At 40.2% G+C, this 8804-nt stretch overlaps 1 non-coding gene across 1 annotated transcript; it reads right to left on the reverse strand.

The window, feature by feature from the left end:
• Positions 1–583: 583 nt before the first annotated feature.
• Positions 584–773, reverse strand: LOC117098209. Its single transcript, XR_004443256.1, has one exon. It is a non-coding gene; the product is annotated as a U2 spliceosomal RNA (small nuclear RNA).
• Between the last annotated feature and the right edge of the window lie 8031 nt (positions 774–8804).

Raw genomic sequence — 8804 nt, forward strand, 5'->3', positions numbered from 1 at the left:
ATATTCTATCCCATTGTCTCCAAGAAATCTTTTTTTTTTTCCCCACACTAATTGTGTAATTTTCTAAGATGATCTATTAGTTTTATTTACCTGAGGTTATTTGCGTGACAGTAAAAATTGCATACAACAATAAGAGTGAAGCTGGATGGGCTAGGTGGTTCACACCTGTAATCATAGCATTTTGGGGGGCTGAGGCAGGTAGATTGCTGAGCCTAGGAGTTAGAGACCAGTCTGGGCAATATAGTAAAACCTTGTCTCTACAAAAAATACAAAAATTAGCCAGGCATACTGGTATTTACCTGTGATCCCAGCTACTTGGGAGCCTGAAGTGAAAGAATTGCTTGAGCCTGGGATGTCAAGTTTGCAGTGAGCTGTGATCATGCCACTGCACTCCAGCCTGGGCAACATAGCAAGACCCTATCTCCAAAAAAAAGAAAAAAGTGAAGCGTATATATGAATTACTTGGATAACATGTAACACTTTTTATAAAAAACTATGTAAACTAAGTAATCTTTATCTCCTCTCACAGCTTCTATATTATCTATTTGTGTGTGTGTGTGTGTGTGTGTGTGTGTGTGTGTGTGTGTGGTTTACCATTCTTGGAGGTACTGCAATACCAGGTAGATGTATGGAATGGATTGTGCAAGCTTCTATTCCATCTCCCTGCTCAAAAATACATTTAATATATTGTCCTTGAATAGAGGACGTATCAGATTTTAACCTGTTAAGAACAGATACCACATTTGATCTTAGCTAAAAGGCCAAGAAGAGATTATTTATATTGTGAAACCTCTCAACTAAAAATTTCTAGTTCAAATCTTTCTCCTGATCTCCAGTCATATAAACCTAATAGAATGATTTATACATCCAGTTTGCTGGCTCACAAGAAATCTCAACCTCAACTTATCCAAACCTGCATTTATTATCTTCCCAATCCCCACTAGATTATCTGCTCCTTACCGCATGTCCTTTCTATTTAGTATCTGACTTGCTTAAGTCAGCAAAATGGAATATCTTTCTTTACTACTTCTACTTATCTCCAGCCTCCATCATGTTGACTTGAGGGTATGTGTGCAAGTGCTTGTCAAGGTGGTTATCTAACCTGATCACTCAGGTCGTGTCCCTTCACTCAATTTGGTAGCTGAAACCAAATGTCTTCAAACAAGTTCTCTGTGACCTGATACTGCCTTCAGAGTGGAGCAATTTGATTAAATGGAGATACTGGTATTTACCTGTGATCCCAGCTACTTGGGAGCCTGAAGTGAAAGAATTGCTTGAGCCTGGGATGTCAAGCTGTGATCATGCCACTGCACTCCAGCCTGGGCACCATAGCATAGTTAAAAACAACAAAACTTTTCTTACCCTTTTAGAACAACTCAGTTATTCAAAGGAATGAGTTTGGAATTGATCTTGTTGAAATAAGCCAGATATTACCTCTTCACATCTAAGTTGGAGTTCGGAGAAAGTAATAGACCTGCACGCTTCACATTTCTTCCTAAGCCTCTGAGCACTGTTGCAGAAATTTAAAGCAATTCTTAAATCTCTTAAGCCCGTGGAAGAGGCAGCACCACTGCCTTAGTTCCTGTTATTTCCTCAATTCCAGATGCCTTTGATGTCTCTCTACCTTTTCACTTTTCACTTCAATCTGTAAGTTCCAGTTTAGGTGTCTGTTTTCTTCTGCTAGTTTGTGATCTTCTTTGGTTAGGAACTGTAATTATCCATCTTTGTATTTCTAGTTAGTAACTTGTTTCAGTACCCAGAGCTCATAAGGGAGTAAATAACTGAACAATTGAATGACCCCTGCTAATATTCAACCACCATGCACTCCACTTCCTCCCTGCCTTTTGGAAGATTGCCTGTGTATCTCATCTCTAGGTCCCAAGTATATTTAGTCTAAATTATCTGGATGCTTGCTAAAAGTAGGATTGCCTATTACACAGATTCTACTATCTCTCAGCTCAGTTTTGCTAACATGTACAGTTTGGACTTCCAGACTCTCAAACTGAGTGCCCGTGACCTGTGGAACTATATGTGTGATAACACAGGACACATATCTTCTTGTAATGTCAGTTTGGGCCACTTTTTAGTTCTTTGAGACAAAATATTTATATTAAAATAGGAAAATATGCAGGTAAAGCAAAATTTGAGGTAATTTTAAAAGCAAAGTGTAAGATTTCAACTCATGAAACTTCAGAAATGTTTTACGGTGGGATGGGACAGTTTCTGCTAAATCCTCATATCCCTCAGGATATACTTTTCCCTCTTCTGTTTTGGGATACTGAACTTCAGATGTTAAGTCTGAAAGCACTGTAGGTAGGTGGCGCGCGCGCACGCTCGTGTGTGTGTGTGTGTGTGTGTGTGTGTGTGTGTGTATGTGTGTGTGTAGAAGGAAGGTTTTCCATGAAGATTCTATAGAAAGGATTTTTGAGTTTTGGCCTAAAAAAGTAACACTAAGGAAACCATAAAACCTCTTCAGAGTTTAGCACACCAGGGATAGCACTAAATGGCTTTCTAGTATCAAGATATAACCGTTTTAATAAAGGAAGATGAAATATCTTAAATCATCCTTCTCAGCAGCCATTGCCAAATGCCTCACTGCCCTACTTATTAGTTGCTTGTAGTGGGAATATGGGAGTAATCTGTCCCACATGAAGCTAGGAATCTCTCTTGGTATGTCTCTAGATTTAAGACAATAGGATTTGAATGTTATCGTATTAATATATAAGTAAAACCAACAGAGCATCACGAAATTAGCATTAGTAATTTTGTTTAAGGAATGTCTCTGAGGATTTAAAAATCCCTTTAGAGAAATCATAAGGCATGCTTCTGTGTTTTTCTGTCCTGCGTAACCACAACAGAGATTGCATGTGTTCCATAATTTTTACCAAAAGAAACAGATGGAGACTTGCATTTTGAGGGTTTTGTTTTTTAATGAGTCCCTACTACTCAAATGAGTTAGATTCACATATATTTAAAAATAATCATTTTTCTTCCATATAAGACTAACTAAGCATGAATTTAGCTGCCTTTTCAATTTTTGCACAGAAGTATTTTAGGTTCATTCAGGTGTTTTTTTTTTTTTTTTTTCTAAAGGAAGAAGTCTGGCGGGGCGCGGTGGCTCAAGTCTGTAATCCCAGCACTTTGGGAGGCCGAGACGGGTGGATCACGAGGTCAGGAGATCGAGACCATCCTGGCTAACACGGTGAAACCCCCTCTCTACTAAAAAATACAAAAAACTAGCCGGGCGAGGTGGCGGGCGCCTGTAGTCCCAGCTACTCCGGAGGCTGAGGCAGGAGAAAGGCGTAAACCCGGAAGGCGGAGCTTGCAGTGAGCTGAGATCCGGCCCCTGCACTCCAGCCCGGGCTAGAGAGAGACTCCGTCTCAAAAAAAAAAAATAAAATAAAATAAAGGAAGAAGTCTGTGAGGATGCAGTAGAACGCAGAGAACACTGACTAGTTAAATACTGAAAACTTCCTCCTTCGACTTGGTTCTTGGTTTTCGGTATCCATTAAATAAGGAGGCCATGCACTATCTCAAGTCTTTCTATCTTCAATAAGCTGTGATAGTATTGTAATAAACAAGGCTCTAGATGGAGGTTTTCCAAATACAGGTCAGATGAACAGGTGATATCTCTTGTGTTTAGATTTGTTCAGTAAAGTTTACATCGTATGTGTGTGTGAGAGTATGTATGTGTGAGTGTGTGTGTGTATAACATATATTTATTTATTTTCATCTTTATTATTATGTTTTAAATAAAGACAAGGTCTTACTCTGTTGTCCAGGCTGGTCTTAAACATCTGAGTCCAAGTGATCCTCCCACCTCAGCCTCCTACAGTGTGGAGATTACAGGTGTAAGCCACCATTCCTGGCCTATTTATTTATTTAGAGACAGGATCTTGCTCTATGGTCCAGATTCTACCTCCCTGCAGCCTCCACCTCCTGGGCTCAAGTGATTCTCCCACCCCAGCCTCCCGAATAACTGAGACTATAGACAATGCACAATCACACCCAGGCAATTTTGAAATTATTATTATTATTTGTAGATTGGGGCGAGTCTCATTATATTGCCCAGGCTGGTCTCAAACTCCTGGACTCGAGAAATCCTACTGCCATGGCTCCCAAAGTGCTGGGATTACAGACGTGAGCCACCAGGCCTGGCCTTCGTATATTTATATAAATTTATCCAGTGAAAATATATTGACATAAGAAGGTTCAGGCCAAGTTCTGTAGTTTTTGATAGGTTTTCTTTCTAAAGACATTATTTAAAGAGTGGAAAAGGTAGGAGATAAAATGTGAAACAAATATTGTTCTTAGATCTTAAATATCTTCACCGAAACACAGCAAAAATGTTAGGAAAAATCTTGTTGCTTATTGTTGGCTAACACAAGTTAGTGATTTACTTGAAATAAGTCTTGTGTTCTTATTTTGTTGCATCTAGACAGCCAAATTATTTACTGTAATTCAAAGAATGTACCTACAGCCAGTGTTGATGAAATAGTAAAACAGGAAAACAAATGTAGTAAATTTCCAAATTATCCTTCTTAAATTCACTGAAAAAGAGGCTAAGGATAATTTTTATTAAATGTACATGCACTTCTTTGGAAATATGTCAAGACTATTTAAAAACACACACAAGGTGGGGTGTGGTAGCTCATGCCTATAATCCCAGCACTTTGGAAGGCTGAGGTGGGTGGAAGGATCACTTGAGGCCAGGAGTTTGAGACTGGATAACATAGCAAGACCCAGTCTCTACAAAAAGTTTAAAAAATTAGTCAGGCATGGTGGTGTACGTATGTAGTCCCAGTTACTTGAGAGGCTGAGGTGAGAGGACTATTTGAACCTCTAGGAGTTGAAGTTACAGTGAGCTATGATAGCGCCACTGTACTCTAGCCTGTGTGACAAAACAAGACCCTGTCTCAAAAATACATTAAATAGATAAATAAGTAAATAAATAACACACACACACACACACACACACAAATGATTATGGGCTACAATCTGAAAGCCTTGGTAGAGTTTATTTATACATAATTTTAAAATAAATATATGCACAGAAAATATTTCTATGATTAAATAATGACATTAAAACAGTAATACTTCAACACTGGCAATAGGTTCAGATGAGTTTTGTGGATCAAACCAAATATTCTTGGTAAGAAACATCAGTAAATTATAAATAGCAAGATGAAAATAGAAAACCATTAGCTCAGCAGGAGCTGTGTATGTGGGAGAGAAGAGCAAATTTGGAGTTGTATACAAATTACAGATGACATTGAAAATCTAGTTTATTTAAGAAGAAAACTGAATACTAAAAAAATGGTATTTGAAACATTTTAATGGTTTACATGTGGACTTTTTTCTACAGTGATACAGTAGGTATATTATCTGTTGCTTAGAACAATATAAGAATGACCTGTGATGATAATGAACTGCTCTGAAAAATCAGCCTGTTAAATTAACTTTTATGTTGACAAATCTTACTTAGAAGTCAGTCTCTTTGCAGACTTATCTAGGCAAGGTTTCTTGTAACGCCCTCCCCACCCTTTCCGGTAGGTCATTGTTCTTAGAGGGAGTCACTAAAGGAAGTTCATCCTTTCTTAACCTTATACTTTAGCTATGGAGAGAAAAGATAAGGACTTTTTTTTTTTTTTTTTCCTTTTGTATGTTTGTAAGATTCCCTGAGACCACAGTGGAGAACTGGGCTGAGGTCAGTGATGATGAAGGCAAAAGCAACTATTAAAATAATGGTGGTCGGCCAGGTGCGGTGGCTAACGCCTGTAATCCCAGCACTTTGGGAGGCTGAGGCAGGCGGATCACCTAAGGTGGGGAGTTTAAGTTCAGCTTGACCGACATGGAGAAACCCTGTCTCTACTGAAAATACAAATTTAGCTGGGCGTGGTAGTGCATGCCTGTAATCCTAGCTACTTGGGAAGCTGAGGCAAGAGAATCACTTGAACCCAGGAGGCGGAGGTTGTGGTGAGCCGAGTTCGCGCCATTGCACTCCAGCTTGGGCAACAAGAAATTCTGTCTCAAAAAAAAAACAAAATAAAACAAAACAAAACAAACAAACAAAACAAAAAAAACACAAAAAACTCCAACTCAAAAAACAAAACAAAACAATAATAATAATAATAATTGGCCGGGCGCGGTGGCTCAAGCCTGTAATCCCAGCACTTTGGGAGGCCGAGACAGGCGGATCAAGAGGTCAGGAGATCGAGACCATCCTGGCTAACACGGTGAAACCCCGTCTCTACTAAAAAATACAAAAAACTAGCCGGGCGAGGTGGCGGGTGCCTGTAGTCCCAGCTACTTGGGAGGCTGAGGCAGGAGAAGGGCGTAAACCCGGGAGGCAGAGCATGCAGTGAGCTGAGATCTGGCCACTGCACTCCAGCCTGGGTGACAGAGCAAGACTCCGTCTCAAAAAAAAAAAAAAAAAAAAAAAATAATAATAATAGTCATGGTAGTTGCAGTGAACAACAATCTTTCCCAAATCTCAGAGTATCTCCCATATATTACCACATTTCATTGATCCCATAGTAAACTTTTTAGTAGTGTTGAAAATTATTTATATGAAATGGTTCATTAAATTTTTCTCTTCATTTACTTGTTGAGTCCCAAAGACCAAGAATTTGTGCTCCTACTGAAGATGTCTGTCCTCCTCCCCAAAGGGAATAGCTTGGGGACTAATAGAGATAGACACCAGTCTAGAGACACGTGCAAGATTAATGATCATAATTTTATAGTTTTGTTTGTTTGTTTTGAAACTGAGTCTCACCCTATCACCCAAGCTGGAGTGCAGTGGCACACTCCCAGCTCACTGAAACCTCTGCCCCCCAGGTTCAAACGATTCTCGTGCCTCAGCCTCCTAAGTAGCTGAGATTACAGGCATGTGCCACCACACCCAGATAATTTTTGTATTTTTAGTGGAGACCAGGTTTCAACATATTGGCCAGGCTGGTCTTAACTCCTGACCTCAGGATCCACCCTCCTTGGCCTCCCAAAGTGCTGGGATTACAGGTGTGAGCCACTGCACCCCACCCAATTTTACAGTTCTTGAAAAAAAGGACCGCCGGGCGCGGTGGCTCAAGCCTGTAATCCCAGCACTTTGGGAGGCTGAGGCGGGCGGATCACAAGGTCAGGAGATCGAGACCATCCTGGCTAACACGGTGAAACCCCGTCTCTACTAAAAATACAAAAAAAACTAGCCGGACGAGGTGGCGGGCGCCTGTAGTCCCAGCTACTCGGGAGGCTGAGGCAGGAGAATGGCGTAAACCCGGGAGGCGGAGCTTGCAGTGAGCTGAGATCGGGCCACTGCACTCCAGTCCGGGCGACAGAGCGAGACTCCGCCTCAAAAAAAAAAAAAAAAAAAAAAAAAGAAAAAAGGACTGACAAACACTTATTATGGCTCTAAGGAACAGGTAGACAGCTAAACATATTTACTTGTTTCATTTTTAAAATACTACTAAAATATCAGCATACCACAGAGAAATTATAAAATTGTCAAACCTATGCAAAGTAGAGGATAACATAAGCAATCTCATGTATTCATCTCCTAGCTTTAACCATTCTCTCAGTAAATGTTTCAATATACATCTCAAATATAAAGACTGATTAAAAATAACCACTCTCACACTGAAAATTTTGAAAATAATCCAAATGAAAATATTTAAAGTGTTTTCACTTTAGATATTTCATTTGATGTGGAGAAAGTGTGGTATGATCTGGAGAAAAAACATGAACCTAAAATAACCCAGTCCTCTCAGTTCTTTCTAGAGGCTTAGTCCAATTCCACAGAAAAATAAACCAGGTCACTCCAGTAAAATAGTTGGTTTCTTCTCAGCTTTTTGGTCTTCTTTAGGGTTATGGATATATGAATGCAGATGCTGCAGAGTTAAAAGATAGAGTTTGTGTATAACTTGGCTTTCCTGAGATCAGCATATTGACCATTGACACTCGTTTGGAAACATTAATGGAGCATACAACACTGGAAAATAAAACTGAGGAGATTGTAGTGAATGGTGAAAGAAGTCACTTTTGCCAGCAAACTCTAACAAAGTTGTTTTTTTTTTTTTAAGGCAGGGTCTCACTCTCTCACCTAGGGCGGAGTGTAGTGGCCTGAACACAGCTCACTGCAACCTCTACCTCCTGGGCTTAAGCAATCCTCCCACCTCGGCCTCCTGTGTAGCTGGGACCACAGGCAGGTGTCACCATGCCTGGTTATTATTATCTTTTTAATTCCTGTGTAGCTGGGACCACAGGCGGGTGTCACCATGCCCGGTTATTATTATCTTTTTAATTTTTTTGTAGAGACAGGGTCTCACTATGTTGCCGAGGCTGGTCTCAAACTCCTGGACTCAAGTGATCCTCCTGCCTCAACCTCCCAAAGTTCTGGGGTTATAGGCATGAACCACCACACCAACCTAGAAAGAATATCTTTAAAGGTGCAGAGTGCAGGCAGGGATGTTACATAACACCAATGAAAGATACTATTATCTGACACCAGTGTCACTCACTTTGGGGTATAATACGAATTTTAATGATGACGATAATGATGATGATTTTTGAAACAAGGTCTTTTTCTGTTGCCCAGACTGGAGTGCAGTGGCTTGAACACAGGCTCACTGCAGCCTCCAACTGGGGGGCTCAAGTAATCCTTCCATGTTAGCCAGTTCAGTAGCTGGGACTACTGGTGTACACCATGATGCCCGGCTATTTTTTTTTTTTTAATTTTTTGTACAGTCAGGGTCTCACTATTTTGCCCAAGCTAGTCTCAAACTCATGGACTCAAGTGGTTCTTTCACCCT

Source organism: Trachypithecus francoisi, unplaced genomic scaffold (genome assembly GCF_009764315.1).
Source record: "Trachypithecus francoisi isolate TF-2019V2 unplaced genomic scaffold, Tfra_2.0 Lachesis_group15, whole genome shotgun sequence".
In the NCBI taxonomy this organism is placed as follows: domain Eukaryota; kingdom Metazoa; phylum Chordata; class Mammalia; order Primates; family Cercopithecidae; genus Trachypithecus; species Trachypithecus francoisi.